Source organism: Phasianus colchicus, chromosome 12 (assembly GCF_987193195.1).
Source record: "Phasianus colchicus chromosome 12, bPhaCol1.hap1.1, whole genome shotgun sequence".
Lineage (NCBI taxonomy): Eukaryota > Metazoa > Chordata > Aves > Galliformes > Phasianidae > Phasianus > Phasianus colchicus.
Genome location: NC_143447.1, coordinates 4,522,329 through 4,547,601, shown reverse-complemented (window position 1 = coordinate 4,547,601; position 25,273 = coordinate 4,522,329). Strand labels below are relative to the sequence as shown.

The window sequence follows — 25,273 nt, the reverse complement described above, 5'->3', positions numbered from 1 at the left end:
TGTATACCTGGATGGAGCCTGTACTTGTCCAACTGCCATTTCCTTCTGATGAGCCCAACCAGCCTGCAGTTTTCTTGATAACCATTACCACTGTCAGAGAAGAACTGTAGAAGTCTAATGTGCTTATGACCCAGTTTTTTAGCAGAAATGAATCTCATGGTCAGGAGTTTCCTTGGGAAGTCTTTGGAGTGACCAGTCCCATGATCTTGCTGCTGTGAGATTCTGCATGCAGGAGCAACATGTTGTGTCAGGTGGATAGGAAGCATAGAATCTATTTCCTAGAAACAGATTAACCCAGCAGTAGTCAAAATCATCATCTTTGTAGTGCTAAAACTTAGTTTGTGAAAGTTCATTATACTGGGTCCATGAATAATTTTTTCTCTTCACCGTAGCATTTTCAATGCTTAGTTTATCTACCATTGTGAAAAATATACTTTAGGAAAAAAAATCTGGACAGCAGAACTTAATTTTCCCTTAGAAACCAGTCTGTAGCTTGATCTTGAAATTCCTACATTTCTTAAAGGATCTCTAACATTATTCTCCTTAAAGAATATTTGCCTTAGAGAAGGGACAAGAGCTTTACTGCATTCTTTGTGAGCTCCTAAATTCCATATAAGGCTGAGGTCAGGTCTCTGAACTCAAGTGAAACATTTTATTACTGATTGAAGGTCAGCGGAGTCAGAGTGGAAAATGGCATTCTTAACGAATAACTAGTTGTACAGAAAATGTCTGATTCCTGAACAGAAGGCTGTCCCATCCCACTGGCATCTCCTGCCACTGTACCCTGGTTGCAGATCCTTCCTCTGTATTCAGAACAGCTATGCCTGTTTCCAGGTCATCCCTTGGCCTTATTTAATAAAACAAACAAACAAAACAACCTCTCGAAGTTATGGCAGTAGGAAATGGAATCCTGGTTGCTATTGTGTCTTTCATACTACTCGCCTTGAGAAGTGGCAGTTTGAAGAGGCACTTTTCTCTCATGCTGGAAACACGAAGTTCTTGATGACAGCTTTAAGCACATAGAGCAAACTGTATCAAATGTAGCGTTAGCCCATAATATCCTTCTCAGTGCGCTGTCTTGAGCAAGACAAGAACAAGTTGGCAGTCTGGGTTGCATGCAATTCATATATCCAATGCACTTGTGAGCTTGGGAATATTTTGGTAGAAGTCAGCATAGAATCGGTATCTGCTTTCAGACAAAACACTTCATTGATTATTCTTCTAGCAATCAAGCCATTTCCTGAAGTTCTCATGTAGCTCACACTAAGGGACAATAAGGTAATGAGATGTCCTGTTCTCTCCACTGTCAGTTGTCAAGGTTTGGTTTTGAGCATAGCTCATTGGTGTGTATTGTTCTGTGCAAAGCAACATCTTCAGAAATTGCCAGTAGGGAGTTATGATTTATTATGTGCTTTTCTCAGCCCGTGGTGGTTGTGGAGTACTTCTCAAAGCAATGGCAGAGGGAAAATGTAACAAGAAAAGGGGAAAAGGTAATACTGGTTTGAGGTTACCCACTGGAGGCAGGATGATAGCAGAGTAATTACTGAGAGAGGCAGCAGTGTTGCCTGACTAGGAATTGAGCAACCCCACTAAAAGTGACAAGACATGCATATGGAACAAAAGTAATTATGCTGCTTAGATAAATTACAATATGTTTTCAAATATAATCAGCACAAAATTCTCAAAGAGCTCTAAATCCTGTCAGGAGGGTCCAATTCCAACCATATCAGTACTATGTTGTGCAAGGTGTAAAGGGTAAGTGGCAAGGCTTTCAGAAATTACTGATTCTACACAGGTTTGGTTTTTTTCTGGCCTGGAAAAATCTATTTTTGGTCTAGCTTTTGCTTTGGTAGAAGTTCTTAGATTGTTTAACTCGTATTTCCTAATTTTATATGAATTATTTTTGTCTTCATTGCTATAGCTTCATCATGTGAATTGCTTTCAAAAATCCAGTGGTGTGAGATTGTTCTTTTTTCTAGAGGAAACATCTCTAGTTCTGAGTTCAGGAAAGAACTGTACTGGCTCCTCTATTTCTCCTTTGTCCACAGTGATTTGCCTGTAAGGATACTGTGTCTACATAGCTGAGCAGTTATTCAAAAAATCCTAGGTATTAGAATTTGTTTTCCTGCTCAGGATTTGAGCCAGGGGCTTTACAGCCAGTGGTTGTCTTATGTATGCTATCTGTAATATCACAGCCAAATTAAAGGTGTTCTGCAAATGAGGAATTACCATTCTTCCTGTCGGCCTATCAAATCTGGGCTCAGCTGTGTGAGCCCGGAGTGGAAGCTGGGTCTGTTTATTAGAAGGGTGTTCCCTTCCCTTCCAGCTTCCCAGGCAGGAAGGGCAGACAAGGGGATTTGTTATTTTGCCTTCGGAATTGATTTGTTTTAGGCTTGAGTATAAGGTTTGGAAGTAGCCTCCATGGAAGGGAATGGGAAATGGTTTACTGTTCATATTTTTGTTTTTCCTGCCCTGGCTAGTGAACATTTTGAACAGCCTCTTTGGCATATCTTTTTCTAGTTATGACTGAATGTGGGAGTGAGGGGCTCTGGGCTCAGCTAGGAGTCCATGAGGAAACCAAACCAACAGTTTTTGCCACACTATTGGCATGGCATATGGTATAGAATAGAATATTCTGTACATAAAATATTCTATATCACTGGTGTAGAACGGGATAAAAGTTCTGATTTCCATGACTAAAATGTAAGTTCAGACAGAAGATGATAGGTACTGTTTTGCTTTTCCTTTACTACTATGAAAGGAACCTTTGGTAGAGCTGAATGGGTTAGGTAAGATAGTGTGTAACCAGAGGGATAATGTGCAGCTTGCTTCCAGTCTCACTATCAGTTTTGGTTCCTAGGGTTTCTGTTGTCTCTGTATATGTTTGGAGTGTGGCATAACATTGTTCCCCTTTACAGTGCAGATCATTGGAGAGGGATGACATTGTAATTACTTATCAATACTAACAGCATCAACATGTTGACACCTGTGATAGGTATAGAAGGTTACAGTAATGAGGAATCAGTATGTGTTCTTCAGGTAATTATTCTAGGTTTCTGGGAATTATCCTAGGAAAAAATGAACTGTATTGTTCGTTTTTTTTTTTTCCTGCAGATTAAAGAGCATGCCTTTGGAATATGCAGAGAGCTACAGAGCATTTTTTTTCGGTGTTCAAGCTTGAAGCAAAGCAGAATGTGTGTGGATACAAAAGCAGAGGCATCTGTAGAAAATCCAGGAAGTACATTAACAGAGGTAAGTGAACAAGATTGAATTCTTTTGGTCCAATATCTGTCAGCACAAAAGATATGTAAACCACTGTTGATGATTCGCAAACCACATCTCTGCTCCTGCTATATGTTTTGAGAGTATCAAAAAGCACAAACGTATTGTATGCCAGAGATACTGCTGTACGTAGTAAGCACACTTTGCCCAGCAATAACATTTGTTGTCCAGGGAAGAAACAGGGGTAAGAGGCTGACAGAGCATCTCCATTCTAATTACTCCTGTGATTACAGCTCTTGTGGAGTTTGCACCATCAAACTGTTATCATGACTGCTGAGGTTGATATCAAACTGGTCTTAAGATTGGGAATACATTCTTGGCTCCTTGCCACCTCCATCCCATTGCCTTTCCCACAAAACCAAGTAGAGACAGCACAGCAATGAATATAAGCCTGTTGAGATAACACTGTGATACTGATCCACACTTCCATTTTGGGGGCTTCAGAAGAAGCAGTATATCAGGCATATGTTTTTCCTGTGATTTACCTTTCTAATTTCTTCCCTTAATTTTGTTTCTGCTGCATAACTTACTGATAGCAAAATGAAGAACAGCATTCAAATGCTAACATTTGCGTGCTTCTTTCACCAAACCTTTGAGTGATTCATTTAAAATCAAAGCTGCCAGGATTTAAAAAAGAAATTCACGTGTGGTGAGGCAGCACCAGCCATAATGGGAGATTTTGATTCTTGAACTGCACATAGGTATCCCTTTACAACAAACAATGGAGTTTAATTATAAAATAAAAATTCCTAATAAACCAGATCTAAAACTTCACATGAACCACATTCAGTTAGCCTTCATCTTTCAGGTCCTTTCACTTCACCAAGCTCTGACTAGGAGGTGCAGAGCTGTCACAGGCATGGCTAGTCTAAATGGAAAGAGGAAATAGGGGAAACGTGAGGAAAGGTTAAGGTCTCCTCCTGAAGGACCCCATTAAGATCAGGGCTGAACTTAAATACCTTTATACTACTTATACATACCAAACCCCTACTTTTAGAGTTTGCTTCATTAACAAATGAAATTAGAGTAGTTATATACGCCAGCTGTTGAGGGAGAAAGGAAAAGTGAAGAACATAGAAGATGGGTAGGAGTGAGTCTCATGTTCTGCATACTTTGGGTAAATCACATCAAAAGAGGAAGCCATATTCAGTGATGACATCAAAGCACTAACATTTTACTTTCTGTTAGTGGAATTTAAATGGCTGGTGATGTCAGAGAGCTGTGAATCAAGACAGAGTTGTTGATTTTAGCTCACTGTGAGAAGTTGCATAGGCTAGCTTTTCCTTACAAGACATTTTACAGCCTTACATGAAGGATTTTTCATGTTTCATTTATGCTAATTATGTTACCTCTCTTTTCTGGTGTCATGAATTAATAGCACCATCCTCAGTTCCATCCATTCTGAAAACAGCTATTAATTCAGCTCACAGCTATTCATATCTGCTGGTGTCAACACAGAGCAAGAGTCTCTTTCCCAAAGAAATTCTGATTTTTCACAGCTCTTACATCAATGAAGTTAAAAACATTCAAAAGGAAGAGGTAGCTTGGATGAAGTTTGGAGTGTTCTTTATTCTTACCTTTCCTCTGCAAAACATGAAGAAATTTGCATGTCATGGTGGATTTCAAAGTCTTGCAGAATCCACCAGAAGTTTCCCCCTTTTGTTGAAACTTTGAAAACAGGAATTTTTCATGACCTGTTGTGTTTTGCATACCCCTAGTACTGAGAAATTGATTAGCTTTGCATCTAAGTTCACAGTATGGAATGTTTTTCATCTTGGAATAGTAACTCCCCTCACTGGAAGTAAATCTTCCTTATGATTTGGCATTTTGGCTCTTAAACCATTGTAATAACAATAAGAAAACCTGAACAGATTTGAAAACATCAGGCAACAATTTGTTCTCCAGAGTAGCTCACAGTTTAGGTGTCAGAGCATTATGAAGCCAAAAAACATATTCACAGAGTGGTTAGAAAACGAGCATGATAGTCAGAGGAGGGTGTCTGAAACTGTATAGCAGAAAATTGACCTAGTGTACCTGTATCTTCTGGCAGGTAGCTGAAGTGGCAATGTTTTGTTTTGGTTTGTTCTTCATCATGTGTCTGTAACTCTATATTTATCATTTAACATATGAAGACATAGCTAGCAATCTGGGTTATGCTGTCCCCACAGTGCTTTGCTGAGAAGCTGGAAAGGAAAGAGGGTGAAGATATTTCTGAATATACTGAAACGATTTGTTCAGTTCTTTAGTATTTTGTGTGCTCTATTAACCTTTAATGAAGAATGTTGATTTTGAAACAAGAATGAAATATCAAAGAATTCCATTTCAGTAGTACAATGTTACTAACTTTTTACCCCCAAAGAACTCAGTACAATGCTTATTTCTCTGTGTGCATTGCACTTTGACAGAAGTTTTACTTTATTGAAATGGGACTGGTAAATCAAAACATTGGAGTTTCATATAAAGCCAATCCATCAGGTTTTTAAATAACTTCAAAACGGTAGGTTCCTGGGCTGATGGAACAGGCGAAGTGTAAAAGAATCAATTCTTCTAACTTCTTACATCAGAAAAACATGGAACTCAGTGGGAGAAGACTATCCAGAGTTTTGCAGCCTAAGCTGAATGTAAGAGATGTTGTGAAGCAGTTGCATCATCTCTTCCAGAACAGTGCCACAATATGTTCAAAGCTGTTTCATACAGCATAATTCTGGACAAAATATCTAGTATACACCTAGACAACTACGTAATACTGTGGGTAAACAACTGGCTCAAAGGGTTATATATAGTAAATGAGCTTACATTGGGCTGGTGACCGGCCACTAGGGGAGTTCCCCAGAGCTCCATTATAGAGCAAGTTTTCTTTGATGTTTTTATAAATGTTTTGGATGCAGGACTCAAGTGCATACTAAATTAGGTGGAGTATTGACTTCTTTGCAAGAGAAGAGGCCTTGCAGAGAGATCTTGACAAACTGAAGGGCTGGGTAACCGCCAGCCATGTGAAGTGTAACAAGAGCAAGTGCCAGATCCTGCACCTGAGAAGGGGGTGACCCTGGCTGTACAGATGAGAGGATGAAAAGCTGAAGTCCAGCCCCACAGAAAACAATCTGGGGGTTCTGGCTGATGGCCAGTTGAACGTGAGCCAGCAGTGTGCCTTGGGTGTATCAGGTCTGGCAATGCCAGGCAGGTGAGGGAAGGAATTGTTCTATTCTGCACTTCACTGGTATATCTTCACCTCAAGCACTGCGTGCAGGTTTGGGCACCACAATATAAGAAGTTGTATACTGTGATCCTTGGGGTTTTCTTCTAACGTGGGATATTCTATATATATGTGTGTGTGTGTGTATTCTCAGAGTGAATCATATATATTTGGTATATATTCTATACACATATATTCTATATATGATTCTCTCTGAGACAAGGAACAGGTGAAGGGATCAATAAGACACCCTGTGCCAAATCCACCAGTGATTTTATGCACGTTTGTCTAATTTAGAAAGCAAGTACTGAAAAGGTATTATGCTTTATGTTAATGTAAATACTAGTAAAGAACAACAATGTTCATCTTCTGCTTGCTGCTGTGAAAGTTATGGGTTGGAGTCTCTTGTTGTTGTTTTGTTGTTGTTTTTGCTTCCATGGTGTTTTATTTGATTAAAAATATCAGTTTACTTCCTTTTTATTGGGCTGCAAAGTCTTAATGTGTATAAAAATTATACAGAATCTGTCTAGATGTTTCAGAAATATTGTATTGTAGCAGATGGTCACTCAAGGAGTGACTACTTTTTTGGAAGCTTCTCTCTCTGAGAGCATCAGGAGTCAATTTTAGTGCCTGGGGGCAAGTTAGAAGCAAGACAAGTAACCCTAGTCATGGAGCTTTTGGCATTTATGAACTGCACATAGCAGCAATCCTTAAACAAACAATGACAAAGGAAATAAGTATTTTTAAACCTCAGCGTGGGTAAATAAATCCAGCTAGCACAGTCTACATATAAGGAGTAGGAAGCAGGATAGTATTAACAGCTAAGGAGCTATAGTATTACTTGTAGCTGGTTTTTGCTTGTTTTGTGGTTGTGCACGGAGCTATCTGACTAATCAGAGACGATAAGGAGTCACATTTTGTGGTGTACTTAATAGGAAATGATGTCATCTGCATGCATGAAAACCAGCCGGAAAGTGTTCAGACAGGGATTTCTGAGTGGCTGATGAGGTCAAAGGTGGGAACCAAATACAGTCAGATTTGATAATAGTAGAACTCTAGAGATTGTTTTGAGACTCCCTTTCCAAACAGAAGATGAACAGGGACTATGAAGTTTTGGTTCTGTCGTAGTAAAAACAGTCCTTAATTTCCTCTAAAGAGGCAAAATAAGTCTATCTGGAATGCACTTTTGAGGTTGGAAGCCAGTTCCAGAAAGAATTTAAGGAGCTCAGTGTGAGATTGTCCTTTTGTCACTCTTCAAAAGTAAAAAAAAGAAAAAATAACCTACTGAAGGTATTGAGATCCTTGTTCTGTAAGACAGGAAGAACCATTTAACCTTCTTGTAGGACGTTTAATTTTTTTTTTACTTCTGCTCTTCAAAAAAAGAAATGAAAAACCCCACAGAATCAGAAGTTGTATGCAAGAAAATGATCGCATTTAAGCATAGATTTAAGTAGACATACCTTTACATACAGTGTATATGGAATGAAAATCTGCCCGCTTTCACTTGTCATATAGTTTACAGAAGCTTTCAGTTCATGTTATTCAGCAGAGCAACTCCGCTGGAGGTAATGAAAGACTAGTAAACTGCCAGCTCTAAAAGTTCCTGTGATGTTTTAAATGTGAGTTCTGAATTTAAAGCTAGTGAGAGATAAGGGATTGCTGAGCAACTGTGGAAGGACTCAAGCACTTATTTTATAAAAGCTCCTGAGATCTCTCTTTGGAGAACTTCTATTGTATCTGTTTGGAAAGCAGCCTGAATATCTATCCTGACGCTCCTTCAGTAGCTGGAAAGCTTTAGAATGTAAGTGGATCACTGAAACTGTTTTTCAGTATGTAAAGTCTTTCAAAAACTGATGGAACAGAGGAAGAAATATACTGCACAGATCTTGCCTTGATTTTTTAAATATTTTTTTTTGGGGGGGGAGAGGTTACTAGTCATGTTCTACACTTATTTACAGTTGCAGGGGATTCAGTTATATCATAAGAAAGAGCCCATTCTTTAGAGCTGTAAAGTACTAAAGAGAGAGGGTATGCCTCAAGGAACATATGCATATGCCAGTAAAATTAACTTTTTTCTTAAAATCAAAAGAACTGACTTGTTAGCAAGCAGGCAGTCAAGGAAGGGAGTCTAGGTTTTTAGCAGCTCAATGCCAGTAAGTAGATGTAGTAAGTAGATGTTATGGGGATGAAGATGACATAACCCTTAAAGACAGAAGAGTTTTGCAGATGAGTGTAGATCTTGTAGAGGCAAGCTAAGAAGCTGAGTAAGCAAGTAAAATAAATGTCAGGCTATTAGTTCAGAGACCTGTGTGAAAAGTGTTTGCTAATACAGAGGTTCCATATTGCATCTCAGTCCCCTTTTTCCTATCATATTCCGTAAGGCTGACTCTGAATTTTGAGCTTTTGAAAACTGCAGGTAATTTGCAGAAGGAAAATTAATTGTATTCAACAGAGGATTGCTATGGGATCCTCCTTGATTTCTAACAGTTACATTCTTTCAAGTTTGGTAATGTACTTAGTGATAATGAAAGCAAGTAGCTCATTGTGTTGGTATGAGCAAGGTGTAATGCAAATAGGCATTGTGCAAACATTGTCAGACTGCCAAAGCAAATTATTTCAGGTTAGTCCTAGCCCTCTATAAGAACAGATTTATAACCAAGGAGAAGATTCTTGTCTGAAAGCCTTACTGTTGTTATCTGTAGCCCTCCTATCTGGAGATCTTCCCAGAGAGCAAAATGTATGACTAGTTTCAGGGCAGGATCCCTGCCATAACACTTTGACAGAGCTCATGTAAGTACTAAGCAATTGATTCAGTGCTTAAAACCAAGCTTAGCCTTGTGTTTAAAGCTTCCCAAGCTGAAGGACTAGCAAACCACTAGGGGCAAGCAGTTTTCCTAATGGTGCACTTTCAGCATCCCCTTCTTAGACCCAGCATTCTCCATTGATGGAAGTGGAAAAAGCTCAGAGAAGATGAACACACTTCCTGTCAATCAATGCACTTGCAGCCAGCAGGCAGACTGGAGAAGAGTTTTCCAGACTAGAATCACTAGCATGCTGGTACATATATATTAGCGAGCTGAAGGCTGTGTTGTTTAAAAACAATTCAATTGATATCAAGAAGTCTTAGAATTAATGTTAGTGTCAGGCAGAGAAGCATTTTGTAACCCTGACTTGCTCTTCCAATTGGTCACATCACTAACCCCTCTGTTTATTATCAGTGCCTGAACGTGTAGAATCCCTGGAGCTGTAATAAAAAAGACCTGTTGAGCATGTAGAACTGGGCAAAGGAGAATTGCTGGAAAACTGAGACCCCTCCCTGCATTTGCAGAGCAAACATCTCTTGTAATTAATAAGCGTATTTACTAGTCATAGGTCTTTGATAAGTAATGCCTCAACAGCTCAAACCTTTGAGGTACAAGTCATTCTTTAGCTTTAAATGAGAAGCCTTGATCTGAAAAACGTTGAGTGAAGAAATTAAATGTTTTAAATGTACATCTTAAGCTTTTTTAAACAAATGCCCAGAGTATGGCTAGAACGATGAAAGAATATATAACTGAGCTTTCAGACTGTAATGTACCTTACCCACTCCTATTTCAGCTGTTATTGCAAGGACTCTGGTTTTACCCAAAAAAAACCCAGGAACTTGGCAGAGATTGTTTCTGTGTTCTTTTTATGTAGATTTACTAGCAGTCCACCTGGCTCACAGGTACTTCCTAATTCACAGAATCATAGAATTGAGTTGGAAGGGACTCTTAAAGGTCATCTAGTCCAACTCCCCTGCCATGAACAGGGACATCAGCTAGATCAGGTTGCTCAGAGCCTGGTCCAGCCTGACCTTGAATGTGTTCAAGATGGGGCATCCAGCACCTCTCCGGACAAGCTGTTCTAGTGCCTCACCACCTTTACTGTAAAAAACTTATTCCTTATGTCCAATCGAAATCTCCCCTTCTTTAATTTGAAACTATTTCCCTTGTCCTGTCACAGCAAATCCTGTTAAAGAGTTTGCTCCCTTCTTTCTTATAGCCTCCCTTTCAGGTCCTGGAAGGCTGCTTATAAGGTCTCCCCAGAGCCTTCTCCTCTCCAGAGTGAGCAGCCCCAGTTTTTTCAGCCTGTCCTTGTAGGGGAGGTGTTCCACTCCTTGGATCATTTGTGTCTCTTCTCTGGGCACATTCTACCAGGTTCACATTTCTCCTGTACTGAGGACTCAATATCTGGGTGCAGTACTTCAGGTGAGGTCTCAGCAGTGCAGAGCAGAGGGGCAGGATCACCTCCCTCAACCTGCTAACCATGCTTCTTTTGATGCAGCCCAGGATATGTTTGGCTTTCTGGACTGTGAGGGCGCATTGTTGGCTCGTGTTCTGCTTGCACTGAGCCATGGCAATTCATGATATGTCTGTTTTCATATTTCAGCATTTCTCTAGGAAATTAAGTGTACCTTCTGCAAAAATCAGTACTACTGGAGTGAAAGTAATTTGATAAACTCAGCAGGTCAGATTACAGAAAATATTTATAGATATTTGCTCACTACAGGGGCTGGCTGTATTTAAGATGAAGGATAATCAGAAACGGAGTTATTTCATAGCTCTGAAATAGAAAACTTTTTGTACAGCTGTGCATACATAAATTTTTGAATGAGAAATCAGTCCTCTGAACTGCCTCAGATATCATAGAATCCTAAAGGTTGGGACAAATGTCTAAGACCATCTAGTCCAACTGTCCACCTACCACAAATGTTACCCACTAAACCATGTTCCATATTACCACATCTACGTATTTCTTGAACGCCTCCTTGGGCAGCCCATTCCAGTGCCTGACCACATTTCAGAGAGGAAATTTTTCCTGATATCCAATTGGAACCTGCCCTGGCATGACTTGAGGCCAGTCTCTCTCATCCTATTGTGTCACATAGAATCACAGAATCCTTAGAATTGGGAGGACTTAACCTGGACAACCTGTTCCAGTGCCCCACTACCCTCACTGTAAAATGACATTTATCATATGACAGATACCGTATTTTTGTAAATGTTTCAATTTTCTTGAAAGAAAGGAATTTTGGCATTGAGTTCTTAAAATGCCCTTCTTTATTGCAATTGAAAGTCACTCTAGTTGTAATTCAGCTGTTACTGTTGGCTGATGATTTCTCCTTTTCATCCCCAAGGACACTTCCCTGCTCCTTCCACCTCTACTTTGCCATTCTTTAGCAACATCTTGGTCACTTAAGGTGTATTTGGTTCCTTGCCATTTACATCAGTCTCCACACAGGGAATTAAAACTTTAAGCTCTTGCTGGACAGTCTGATGGAAATAAATCTATCCACATAGTTCTAATGACCTGCTTGGTGGATATGTGGATATTTACACTGTTGTAGGGGTTTCAGTCTCTAAGCTAAAAAACTGCTTGAATATCTCAACCAGGAATGATGAAGACTTGTAGACTGTTGGTCACTGTGGGCAGAAGGAAATGCCTTTCATACTACACAGTGTAAAACCTAGACTGTGTCTGTTTGAGTGGTTCATCTCAGGGCTGCTATCAAATTTAGTTTCACATTTCGTCTCAGTGGAGTCCTGTAATCTGTACCTAACTGTGCCATATAAAATGAGGTTGCTTAAGCTATCCATCCTTCAGGTAGCAAAAGGAGATGCCATTAATTTTTGCAAAGACTGGAAAGGTGATAGGACTGTATCTAGCTGGAGCAGCAGGTGAGGCAGAACATAATAATGTGTAAGGGATCTTTTCTCTTAGCAGGCATTGTCATTTAAATCTGCAATAACCAGAAGTGATTGGAATGATCATGAAGTGATAGGAAAAAGCTTTCATCAGCATCACCTGGATCACTGGCTGCTGTGTCCACAGATTATAAAATTTATTGACACACATATCCAAATTCTGTAATGCCCCTTGCTATTTATTGGTGTCTCTGGCTTTATTGTTTTCTAATGGTGACCAGATGGTTTAGCCAAAAAGCTTTTCAATTATATCACCTTTGAGAAAGAAGCTAACTATAGCATGTGACTAAGCTGCCAATATTCCTTCCATTCAAACCACATAGTCTAGAATTTATAGCTCCGCTTCCAGGGAACTGGGTTTTATTCTCGAGTCTGTCCATATTTGAGATCATAACAGAGCATGAACAAAGATATTGACAACAAATACCAACAGTTCTCTGTCTTTGACACTTCCAAGTGCCATATTCTTTATCTTTGTGTGAAAACTGAGTTGTGTGCACTGGTGAGAAAGCAGATAACATCTGAAAAGATAAAGATGGTAATGACGGGAGCAAGAAGCTACGGTAGCCCCCACAAAGCCTAGATTCCAGAGCAACAAGATCACTATGCATTACTTGATACAACACCTATTAAAGGACAGCACGAGTCACAATACATTTCTACAGCTGTGCCTTTGGGAAACAAACGTTTTATGAGCTATGTTGCACTGGAGATGAGAGAACCACTTCTTTCTTGTAGAATGGATTCAGGAATGGGCTGGTACTCAAGGAATCTTTAACCCCGTTTAGTTACTTATTACTAATTGAATAACCATGCAACCAATCGTTTGTATTCACCGCTGATCTGCTGTTAGAGAGTTTGATGGCTCAACATCAATCAATTAGCAAAACATTTTTCTTTCTATTAAGTGTGTTTGTGAAGGGAAGGACAAATAAATGAGCTAGCAAATAGCCCAGTGTGAAAGAGGTTGGTTAGGAGATTAAGGGGCAATGAATTGTAATGAAGTGCTTTTGGTTTGTGTTTGTATTGTTGCATTTTTTAAAAAATCTGATTTTTTTAGAAGAAAATAAAATATTCTGTTTAATTTAAATCAATAAATAAATTTGCTTTTGCAGGAAGCACTGACCTAACAGAACAGTGCATGGCAATTGAGAGAAATGCCCTGGGCTATAAAAGTCTGCTTTCCTTTTTCAGCTACAGAACATATAGAAAGAAAGCACAGCTGCCATTGCCAGAACTAACTTCAGATTTGAAAATGTTCCTGTTGTGAAATGCAAGTTACACAAGAAAAGAAATACATTTGTCTTACTCTTAGAATCAATTCTTCTACTGAAGTCCTTTCTAATGTTTTGGAAATCTGAACATCCTTCTGCATCAACAGTAATGTGAGATGCTATTATTTTTTATGCTATGTAAATGTGATTGAAGCTATTTTTGCATTTTTCAAAATTAATCTTTACAAGTTTTGTACAACTCTGTTTCCATATATTCTCTCACAAGCTACAGAGTATGCAAGTGCACAAATTTCCAGCACTCCTACCCTGCAAGTAGTGTAATTCTAATGCATTTGTTACTGCAGAATCCAGAAAAAATATTTTGCTTAGCCAATTCCTGTTCTTATTTTCCTTTTTCCCTTTTTCTTTTCCTAAACCAGCACTCCAGAGAGCACCAGTGGAATTTCCTGATGGCAGGGCAATATTATATCCTATTACAAGTGTTCCACATGTTCCATATTAGGTGAAAAATTTCTACTGTCAAAAACAAATTTCCACCTGTTGCCTTTGAAAATGCTGTCTCTTTTCGTCTGACAGAAGAGACAGGGGCCCTACTTCATATTTCTTACAAAAATAGAGATTTGCATATTGTGCACGGCCCATGGCTCTAAATCCCATCTTTATTGACATCTGACTTTGGCATTCAGCTTTGGAGTGATAAAAGACTGAGAAAGTATGTAGAGGTGTGACAGAAATGAGAACAGCAAGCTAGCAGCATTTTGTAGATTTAAAATGCTGAAAGTATCCTCTTGCTGTTTGCTGCAGTATTTGCTGCACATTCCCCATGGGTGTAGAGGTGGGAGCTTGTTTCAGTTAAAATGCATTTAAATTGAACTAAGAATCTTCTCTGCTCTTATTTCTGTAGCAGTCCTTATATGGTATCTTAGAAGAATCCTATCATGTGCTCACTCAGCATGAACATTAAATAAGACACGTAAAACAGAAAGGATATACTTTGGTGACAAAAATCAACCCTTTGAGATAGATAGTCAAGTACTTACTGTCTGCAGCAGCATTGCTTTGATTTAGAGGAGAGCAGTACAAAATTGTTCAAACTTATGTAGAGGCAGATTTCTAACACCTGGAATGTAGTGTATGTGTGTATATGTATGCATAAACATAAATGTGTGTGAGGAGTGCTTTGAAAGTAATGCCTCCTGTTTTATTATGTAGGCCCATGACATCAGAGGCAGATGGTGATGGTATGGCAGAGGAGACTGAGCCTTGCCATCAGTGTTCTGGAAAGACCCAGATAAATGGATCTTGTTTGTATAAGGAAGATCTATTCTAAAAGCCTCATTCCCTGAATATCAACTCAGTAATGGCAAATGGGTTATCTCACTGTCTGCTATTCTGAGATGTGTCACAATCCAGGAAGAGTTAAGCCTTTGTACCGACATAGCAAACAGCAGCAATCAAATAGACAAATACATAAACAGTAATATTGCAACTGCACTGGTCACAGCTTCCCTGTAAAGTGATTCATTACTTGACTGATGCTATCCTCAAACTCTTTTTATTTTGTTTTTATATTAATAAAGTTGCAACTACTTAGGTATTTCAGAATATAACACTAGCTTGTTATTTCTGCTGTTTTAGGCTGAGTATAACTTCTAGTTCCCTCAGTGCTGGCAATGATTTTATACACTTTCACCCACTAGGGGCTACTTTTAGAACTCTATTTCTGAAGAGCAAGGCTAAAATTTCCTTTGGTCCTTTGTTTAAGGACTATATTAAAACATTCCAGGATGCTTTTATTTTTTTTCTGTTTGAATGTCAGCAACACCCTTGGTTTGATGTGAAGATGAGCAAGTTACACATTTCCTGCCTGCTTCTCACTGCACTTTCTAAACACTGAATACTATCCTGAGATTCCGTGAAATATGAAGTCCTTCATCTACAAATGACTCTCTTTTCTAGTCACAGGGTCTGTTTAGCATGATCAAAATTGAGTTGGGTTTTGGACTTGAGAGACTGAAGTGACCAGTGTGATGTGATCCTCTAAGTTGTACCATCCTGTAGTCATTAGCTGTAATAGGATTGTCTATAGCAGATGTGACATCTACATTTTAAAACTCAGGAATGGAGCTGAAATAGAAAAATGTGAAGACCTACTCTGTATTTTACAGGTTAGGGGATGACCTGCTAGAGAGGAGCTCTGTGGAGAAGGACCTGGGTATTCCGTTGGATAACAGGTTGGCCATGAGCCAGCAGTGTGCCCTGGTGGCCAAGAAGGCCAATGGTTTCCTGGGTTTCATTAAAAAGAACATGGCCAGCAGGTCAAGGGAGGTGATCCTCCCCCTCTACTCTGCACTGGTGAGGCCACGTTTAGAATACTGTGTTCAGTTTGGGCTCCTTACTTCAAAAATATAGAGATCTCCTAGAAGGAGTCCAGTGGAGGGCCGCAAAGATGATACAGGACCTGGAGTATCTCCCATGTGAGGAAAGGGTGAGTAACCTGGGTCTGTCCAGCCTGGGGAAAAGAAGACTGTGGGGAGGATCTGATGAATGTTTACAGATATCTAAAGGGAGGTGGGAGGCAAATGGATGAGGGCAGGCTCTTCTCAATGGTGCGTAGCAACAGGACAAGGAGCAATGGCCTAAAACTTAAACATAGGAAGTACCATAGAAACATGCAGAAGAACTTTACAGTAAGGGTGATGGAGCACTGGAACAGGCTGCCCAGGGAAGTTGTGGAGAGATTCTATGGAGATGCTTAAGACCCCTCATCTGAACACCTGCCTGTGTGACTTACTGTAGGGAACCTGACATAGCAGGGGGATTGGACTCAGTGGTCCCTTCCAACCCCTGCAATTTTGTGATTCTGTGATTCCATTGGCCAAGATCACACAGTGTTCCCAACAGCATGTACATCATTTCTGTTCTTGTTGATCCTAAGTACTTTTCATGATGTTGAGAATCAAGTTTTTTGCATGTGCTTGGTCATATAATAGTATCGTGGAGTCCATGTCTTCAGGCCAGCAGAGAGATTGTCTGTACTTCTTTGTTGATTACAGGGTTAAGAATATTGCAACAGACTTACTGAAGACCAAAACAGGCACATTTTTCCTGTTTGGGTATGGGAAAGGAACAGTCAGATTGTTCAGGACAGAGCTTCTACCTTAGAAGAGGAATAGACTGTTCTCCTGTCTATGATGTAAGACATAATAATGCACTATTATACTTAATGCATTACTGCTTTGAGCAGGGGAGCTATTATATCCTTTACCACAAAAGACAAAGTTTACTGTAGACTGATTAGCATTGCTTTAATTTTGGGCCAATTACAAGGAATAATTTCACTCGTTTCCAGGTTGATGCTGTGATAGATCAGATTCTGTACCTCTGTTCTTAAATAATGTTCTAATCTCTTTTTCCTTGCTACAGCTTTGTTTGCTACACTGATTTTGAGTCCAGGTTCAAGTAGTGCTTGAAGTAATGTAAGGCTTATTTTCTCATTTCATCTTCTTTTACTGAAACAGATGAAGATTAATTCTGGCCAAGATCACTAGCTAGGGGAGAAGACTAGATGTAACGTAAGGTTATGTTTGTGGTATAGAGTTCCTGTGTTTGCAGGCTGTGCATTATGTAGGGCAAAACAATCATTTAATGATGCAATTTAGACCTCAGTTACAGCCTGTGTGAGACAGTTGTTTATGTTTCAACATTCTTTGTTTTGCACAGGTGCAGTAGGGCATCTACGTTTCAACTTGGATGCAGGAGTTTCTGCAAGGGAAAGAGATTAGAAGAAATTCTGCAGGTTGCTATCTGAAGTACCTTTACCTGGGAGCATCTTCAGTGCCCCTTTTCTCTTAGATTATTATGGCTATCATCAAGCTTAAAGCAATAAAGGAAAAGTTATATCAGTAACAATACAGTAATAGCAAAAATGCAGAACAAAACTCTACTTCTCTTGCACCTCTCATTGTGAGAGGTGAGACACAACTCTCTGAGTTGTGTCTGATAGGGTTAGATACCTTCTATCACCAGTTGAAGGACTTCTATGAAATGGCCTTGCACCTATTTTCAGATCATGGCTGTATCTGAGAAGTCGCAGCAATGTATGAGCGCAGGAATGAACGACAATATCAGACTCTTAACTTCCTAATGCTGACCTTGGCTGTCTTGTCCTACAATTCTCTTCCACAATACAGTGACAAAGAACTTTTTTTTCTGCCATTTTAGCAGTCTGTGATCCTTGGGAACACAGGTTGTGTTTCTTTTAAAAAAAATACAGACTAAAAATAGCAAGATGGTCCTTGTGCTTCTTAATCAAGGGGGTTAGCAGAGCATGAAAGGAATCCTGTCTCTCAGAGCAGGTTGCTGCTCCTTGCTATTATAGTGATTGTTCTGAACATCCTAATGTTGCCTGCTTTCGGCTTGGCAGGCCTTTCATGAAATAAGCTGTTTTTCTGCCTTATCCTTAGGCAGTGTTAGTAACCACAGATTTTATTTAAATATATGAATGTTGTGGAATCCATAACTCCTGCAGTAGGTGTGACAAAAAGGCTAAGGAATCACAGAATCAGAGAATTGAAGGAGTTAGAAAGAACCTCAAAAGATCATTGATGGAGTCCAACCCTGCTGCTAAAGCAGATTCCCAACAGATTTCCCTGTAAATTACAGTAGTAATTTATACTTGCTGAATTTCCTGCTTTCTCACTCTCGATCTTTTAGTGCTGCTCCAACCAGAAGTCCTCTTGCATGTAATCAGTAACTTCAAAAGGAGAGGTTTGTTAATCTGACAGTGGGCCAGACCAGTGTCTGTGTTGTGAGTCCCATCCATGGTGAAACAGTATTGTTTGTCATTGTAAAAAGGGCAGTTTTTAGGTTTTTTTTCCCAGTGCTTATTTGCAGTTGTCAAATTTATTCTGCCCTGTTGTATTAAATTCTTTCCAATAATTTTGTAACAACATAGCTTAAAAATGGCAAAGATCATAGTGGGTTTTTTGTTTGTTGTTTTGTTGGTGGTGGTTTTTTATGAGTATCTAGTTCCATCTCTTGGGAAGTTATTTAAAAAAATTAACAATAACCTTGAAAACAGAAAGGGACTTGTACAGTAAAAAGCAAATTACTTATTGCAAAAATACTACCAACATTTGTATGACCTGGGATAGTCTGGAAAGGGAAGTTAAAGATGCATGTTATCCTTCTCTCTTGGTTTTTCCTACTTCAATGTAACAATGATTTATGTATCTGCTGTCTTAGCCACAAATGGGAAAAAACGGATTAGAGCGAGATATCACATGGCAGAAAATCAGTTCTCCTGCTGCAGTTACTCCTGTATGCAGGCAGAACCTCAGGCCAGATTCATGCCAAGTCTGACTTCTCACCCAGAGGATTATGTAGCACTGCAACACCACACGTCCATGCCAGTCTTTGCAGTCAAATGTAAATCTAGGCATTTGATTCCCACACATTGCCAAGAAGCTTATACACGTGCTGCCTGTGACTGCAACTATATTTTGAAGCTTTCTACTGTCAGGATTACTTGGGAAGGAATATCTGTCTTGTTATCTGTTGGGTTTTATGATAATCAATTCTAATAATAACGGGTACTGTCTATTATTACCTTGAAGCAGTGAACTGAAAGCAAGCCCTACAATGAATAAAAACTTAGTTGGAAAGAATTCTTTTGTTCTCACATGGGTTCGCTGTCATCTCCTGAAATGTTATTAATTTCCTTTTGGAAATTGCTACAACAATCAAAGCTTGATATTCTTGCCAGGCATTTGGTTTGAATAAACAGCTGTATTGATTTTCAGAGATGCTGGGCCTCCTGCCAGTTGTTTCTTTGCACTGCCACTATGAGTATGAAAGGATACCTGACACAGTGTGCCCTTGACTAAGCTGTATCTTGTCTGCTATGTCCTACTGTATTCACTTTCTTTCTGTTTGTGAAGGCTGGCCGACAATTAAAGAATGTAATTATTTATGGTGTGAAAGCTGGAAGTGGCCAGCTAGTTCTTGGCTTGCTTCTTTTCATCCCAAACCCACATGTTTCTCAATCCCCCTGGGGATCCCAAGCGTTTCCTTCCAAGCTGTTTTAAGCATGAATCTGCTTCTCCATCTCTGCTCTTTAGATTTTAAAAAAGAAAATGCCTAGAAAATGCCTTTATTGGAGACATTCCTTCAAGAGTCTAGATGAGAGCAGAAACTATAATTAGAATGGAAGGCTCTGACTGAAGATTTAATATGTCTTTCCTTAAACAAGCAATTTTGACACTGAGAGTAGTTACAGTTAGGGCAGTACTGGCTGTAAAATCTAGTTAGAAGCTAGACAAATATGAGATGTGCCAACAACGCTACCAAAACTAGCTCAGTTGTGTTTGTGGGATGTGATACCATAAGAATGTTGGTAGCATAGCCCAGAGGCTTTCTCCTGCCCGAGAGGCAGCGAGCTTTCAGTGCATCAAATAAGGCATCCCATGAAATGATCTGATTATTTCTGAGACCCCTCAGCACTTTAAAATACGGTCTGTAAATGAACAAACAGCTGGGTTTGGACATAAATGGGCATCAGAAAGGTTTGGTACATGGAAGCTACTGAGGAAGAACTGCATTCCAATTTCTTTTGCTGTGATTCAGCATGTTAAGTGCAGACAGTAGCATCTGTTTACTATGGTGGCAACTGTCTCTTTAGAAAACAAGTAACCTGATGAGAAAAATGCTGTAATTCAAATATGATATTATGTTGACTTCCAGTAAATTCTGACATATGTTCAATTAGTAAGGGGAAACAAATCTTCATATTCTAGCAGATTTGTGATTAATAGTCAGGATTAATGTCGGATTGCTAAGTTTTGTGATTAGTTAGTTGATTCTGCACTTGGAACTTTCTTTGTCTCACTCATTTGGATCTTTCAAATGCTTCAGATGGGCAGGCCTGGCCATCTGCAGAACCTTGCAGAATTTGCCAGAAGTGACAGTGCCTAAAGCAACATCTCCCTTTGTACTTTTGTCAGCTGATCCAGAAGGTGATTTTGAAGGTAGACAGTGCTCTTTGCTACTCTGTCAGTGGAAATTCTCAATCTAGTTGACATGTTTTCCAATTGCTTCTGACACTGAACTACAGTAGAAAAGGACCTAGAATGTTGCAGCAGGAATCTGTGGGCTGATGGGGTTTTGCTGTTCCACTAACAACTTGCCTTTATCCTTACTCTTTGTAGAAGCAAGAAAGAAAAAGTGTTTACAAAGATTCTAACACTGCCTGCTTCCCCCTTGACTCCATCAGTGTTATACTCTCCATATAAATGCTTTTCTGGTCAGGAGTTGCAGTTTTCTGTGAAGAGTGAGTGCCCTCATCCAACCTTGAGCCTAAGGTTCTCTCCCTGCTACTGGATGCCTGGAAGAAAGCAGAAGATCAAGGTGCATTTGTAGAGAGACTTATTCAGATATTTCCTCATCTCTATCTAATCTGTGGTTTAGACATCATCTAAATCAAAGACTGTGTTTTTATGTTTACTAACAATGAGTTACTTTTTCACATAAGCTTGCATAGTCGGTTTTGAATCCTTAAACATGTGCTCTCCAAACCATGTGGCAATGAGTTCAACACTACTTCCACGTTGCCTGAAGATCTGAGCCATGAACAGTATGCAAATCTTTCTTGATCCTCACTTTCCAGTGTCTTATTTTTCATCGCAGTGAATTTGCTTTAATCTCCTTGGTCAGACTGAGACCCTATTTCTGGGAAAAGAAATATCACAGCTATTCCTTCCATTGACAAACAGTAGACAGATTGAGGCAGTGGTTGTGGTCTTACATATGCAGACCTGGAATAAAGACTGACAGCAAGCAGGAGGGAACACGTCTCCAGGGATGTAGCAGAGTCATGGCATGACAAAGAAATGTGATGTGCTATGGCATCACATATACCATGTACTAAGAGTACACTGTACACTGAACTGGATCTGCTCAGCATACTGACAAATACTAGAATGTAGCAGTGCTCTAGGGTTCTTGTGTTAACTGGAAAATAATAGGAAGACCATCAAACACATTGTTAGTGTGATAAAAATGAGGATAAATTTGAACTGTTCTTTCTTCTGTAATTTGTAGTTTCTTTCATTTTGCTTAGTGCCTTCTTCAGTGCAATGGAATATCAAATGCATGATCTGTTTTGCGGTTGTTCATTTGAGGGTAGTTTTTTTTTCACTTATTTTGCAGACTTCCTTATCTTTCTTATCTCAGACCACCACTGGTCTAGGGAGTACAAGTGAAAAAGCACTGGTATAAAAGTGTGCTTCTTTGCAAACATGATAAGCAATAGAAAAATGGTATGCTCCTGAGATTAATAATAATGTGGCTTTTGTTCCTTTTATTTTTTCAGAATTAACTGCATTAATTGCAGAATTAAAAGCATTTTCCGAGGGACCTCGAGAGGCTAGAAAGGTGGGCCAGGGTGAACCTGATGAGGTTCAACACAGCAAAGTGCAGAGTTTTGCACTTGGGCTGGAGGAATCCCAGGCATCCATACAGACTGGAAGGAGCGGTCCTTGAGAGCAGCCCTGTGGAGAAGGACCTGGGGATCTTAATAGATGAAAAACTTAATATGAGCCAGCAGTGTGCCCTTGGGGCTCGGAAGGCAAATGGTATCCTGGGCTCCATCAGAAGAGGGGTGGCCAGCAGGGACAGGGAGGTGATTGTTCCCCTCTACTCTGCTCATGGACAGCCTGGTCTAGCATTAAATGGGGAGGCTGGTGGCCCTGCATGTGGCAGGGGGGTTGGAGATTCATGATCCTTGAAGTCCCTTCCAACCCAGGCTATTCTGTGTGATTCTGTGATTTCTGACCATCTCCATGATGCTGTAATCCCTGAGTCCTTCTAGCTACTTACAAATTGTATTTTGGAATGGAGCATGAAAACTGAGTGGGCCTTCCACATTCATGTATAAGCTTTTTTTTAATGCTGACATTACTCACTTACCCAAGTTTTGTCACAGGCAGCAAATGCTATACATTGTCTTACACAGATCATAATCTTGATAACTGGTCCAAAAGATCCATAGGGCCCAGGGCCCCATCCAATCTGGCCTTGAACACCTCCAGGGACGAGGCATCCACAACCTCTCTGGGCAGCTATCTACCCTTTCCAAGAGTTAATTCCCCTGCTGTTTGTAGGCTCCCTTTAGGTACTGAAACTTATCTCTTTAGATAAAGATCTCATTTTTGGGTGACTGGACAGCTAGGGAATCCTGACAGAGTTACAGAACAAATATGCCGAAATATAAGTAATTATCCTCAAAGAAATGAATAGCTTGTAAGTCGACTTAAGTATGTCAAAGGAATTAAGTAATGCATTGTTTACCACCATGTTCATGTTTCTATATTGCTGGCACTGAAATTAGACGCTAATTAGTCAAGCAGCTAATTCATAGTTTTCCTAAGAGTAAATGGATGAACCTTTTTTAGCTTCAAGACAATCAAGTTGAACAGATATCTGTCAGAGATATTTTAATTAGACTTATAAATCTATCTAAATTCTCCCCCTCTCATCCAACCTCATACAAAATGGAATCTGCACTGTGGTTCTTCAATGTACTGTCATGTTCCCAGCTTTATTCCCCCTTTCTAAGCCTTCAAAATGGAAAATAGTACATTTAACAAGTTGGCGTCAGAAGCAAACTGCTTGAGATGTCTTTTTTTCTATGCTGGATTTGTGCAGTTATTTTTAATAGCTGTGCTACTAGTGTCTTCTGCTGTATTTTAAGAAATCATTTGATGACTGAAATGTAAACATTAAGCATTAAAAAATTTGGCCTCGGTAAACTGATCATATACAGGTAATTTTTGCTTTCTGTTTTGCATGTACACCTCATAAAGAAGGTGGCCAATAATCTTAATGTATTTGTACTGCATACTTTTAAAGGAGTTTTCTTGTTTGTCTGATGCAGAGTGCATTCCTCAGAGAATAACAAGGGCCCATAGGGAGCTGATTGACACCTCTGACCCTTGCTGAGCAGGCTGAGGTCATTCTAGGGGTCCTGTTTTGATCTTCTCCTTTAGATCAGCACTGAGTGGAGGGGATTAAGAGATTGTTTTCTGCAGTCTGTGCAAGGGGTCCACTACTGAGGATAGCACTGAAAAGAATGTTAGTCATTCCCACTGACTGCTATGGGAAATTCATAGGATCACTGCATCAAGTGCTGGGATTGCTAGAGAGTCTTAAGATAGAAGGAGCATCTGGCAAGGCGTATCTTATCTAGCTGTGATATTTCTACAGAAGATGCTGTTTTATTGCATATTGATTTAAGATGTGTATTTCATGGAGGATTGACATATTTGCTATATTTTTTCCAAGTGATTTGTCTAATAATCTTAATTTTATATTAAAAGAAAAATGTTAAGCATTTCACCCGAAGTTTTTTCTTGCCATTCTTTTTGCTCACGTGAAACTTCATTTATGGCTCTCTGGATCACAGCATTTAAAGGAAAAGCAGCTTGCCCTATAAATAGCTATCAATCCCAAAGCTTGCTTTAAACAACTACTTAACAAAACTACATGCTTGAGAGTCACTTCACTCGACCTGCCAGTACTAAAAAGCAGTATCAAAGAATGGCTCAGGCTTGAATAAAATCAGTGCAGAGAAATCAATTCTCCTGGGGCACAACTTAGAGCCCAGACTCTGGCGTTGTTCACTACACATTGGCAGCTCAGTTGAAAAATCTGTTCTCTCTTTCTAAGGTCAGCCTGTCTAAGGCAAGGGACACACCCCCACAGCAATGATGCAATATAGCCACAGGAAAACTGCATTCCTCCAAGTATTTAGCTGTGGTGAGAAACACAGTTTAGTAGACAGTGATTTCAGGACAATGCAAGTTTTCCCACTTCCAAGAACAAAAATGGGAAGGTGTTAGAAAAGATAGCTTTAAAGTTATTAGAGGCCTCTGCTGTTGCCTATCACCACAGAATGTAAACATGTTCCATGTACAATAGCTCTGGCATTGTAGAGTATCTGTTACATCAAAAGAGAATTCTTTTATATAAATCATGTAATGATTTATACATCATATACATTTATACATGAAATATAAATCATGTAATAAATTGGTAGCTTATGCAGTTGAAGAATTACTATATTGGGCTCATTGTGCTTTTTTTGCATCAACTAGTGTGCCTTAGCCAGGAGTACTGTTCTTTAACTGTTTCCTCTTTCTACATCTCTGACTAAATTGCAACTTTACAGTTTGTTAATGCAGGAAAAAAAAAAAAACAACCAAAACAAAACAGTCACTGCTTCCACATTGGTTCTAATCTTACAGTAGTGAAAATCTGAAGTATGAGATTAAGTTATGAAGTTATTTTCTATTTTACTTGCTTTACTTTATTTGTCTTAAACGGATGGCACCACCTCCCCAGGCTAGAGAACCTTTTTTTTTTTTTTTCCTCTCTCTTATGATTTCAAAATGAAGCCACATAAAACCAGCCCCAAATACCTGTCTGCTGACCAGAGCTGTTAAGTTTTGGTGCCAGGGAAATGAGCCTGGCCTGACTGGACTAATTAAGTTGGCCAAGGCACTTGAGGATAGCTTAAAGATGAGCATCAGTGGGAAAGGGAGGAAAACTAACTTCTTATATGTGCACATATTAAAGGAAACAAGCTGCTCAAAAAACATGGTGAGTGATTGGCACCACAGGCTGTCTGCTAAGAGAGCAGCGTCTGGAAGTTAATGGAGATGACTTTTTATACAGCAGTCCTCGAACAACAGAAGGATTGATTCCTCCCTGCTCCCCCTTTATTATCAAAATTACTTTCTCCTTAGATTCTAAGAAATTGTACTTTTAGTTTCTGAAAC

At 39.5% G+C, this 25,273-nt stretch overlaps 1 long non-coding RNA gene across 1 annotated transcript in view; it reads left to right on the top strand.

Annotated features, from left to right (window-relative positions):
* The window catches only part of LOC116244611 (uncharacterized), a 44,750-nt gene that overhangs the window by 3,709 nt on the left and 15,768 nt on the right, over window positions 1–25,273 (top strand). The window contains exon 2 of the long non-coding RNA XR_004170228.2: window positions 3,115–3,252. This is a non-coding gene — a long non-coding RNA (uncharacterized LOC116244611). The remainder of the gene's footprint in view (window positions 1–3,114; window positions 3,253–25,273) is intronic.